We start from the raw sequence: 981 nt of genomic DNA, 5'->3' as shown, positions 1-981 counted from the left end.
CGGCATGTGTTAAAAAATGGTCATTCCCATAACGCTGGCTTAATCAAAAGAGACAGCATGTTTGTCTCTTCTCATACTCAAGCAGATGATGTAATAGCTGAGTGGTTGCTATGGTGGCGTCGCCAAGGACCAAAACAATCAGAACACGACCAACGGACATGTGTGTGTGTGTGCATGTGTGCGTGCGTGTGTGCGTGTGTGCGTGTGTGCATGTGTGTGTGTGTGTGTGTGTGTGTGTGTCCAGTCAGGTTGTAAATATTTTGCGGTATTCCATGGTATCGCTGTTGTTTGTCTATACTGGCTGCTACGGCAACCGTGTCGCTATTCCCATCGGAGGAGGGAGGGGTCGAGTGATGTGGAGCGAGGGAGAGAAAGAGAGACGGGTACCTCAATAAATCTGTCAACGGTCTTATTAAAAAGTGTAATAAGTGGTTTTACAGACTTGTCCTATCATATTATTTTAGTGGGAACTCATAAATAACTACAAATAACTAATGTTAGGGAAATCTTGTTACTGCATTTTTAAAAATATATATCGGAATGTCAGATTTTTAATAACCAAATATTTGCATCGTTCTCTTCCTTAAAAATCCTTTATGGGTAGGGCTCTAATTTTAGGTATATATTTATCACGAAGTTGAAGGAAGGGGTTAACATTCTCAGGAAAAGCTCAGGATTTCCGATATTAGGGTCGCTAATTCATGAGGAGATCTTAAATATTCCCTAAGATTATAAAGTTATGAATATGTGTGAAAATACATAATACAATATGCGATAAAACACAGACGTACTTGGATCAACATGCATAAAAACAGAATACTTTGTGCATTTTTCACTTCATTACGGGCATTTGGTGTAATAGCAGAGTTGATTTATTCAAAAAATATGATTTAAAAAAATGTGGTTAGTCTTCCCCAAACACTAAGCAGTATAAACTTTATGTTTCTTGTCATGACCAACGATTAGAGAACACTGACATAT

The sequence above is a fragment of the Etheostoma cragini genome, chromosome 18 (genome assembly GCF_013103735.1).
Source record: "Etheostoma cragini isolate CJK2018 chromosome 18, CSU_Ecrag_1.0, whole genome shotgun sequence".
In the NCBI taxonomy this organism is placed as follows: domain Eukaryota; kingdom Metazoa; phylum Chordata; class Actinopteri; order Perciformes; family Percidae; genus Etheostoma; species Etheostoma cragini.
The sequence above is the reverse complement of the archived record's forward strand: the minus strand, read 5'-3'. Positions refer to the sequence as shown.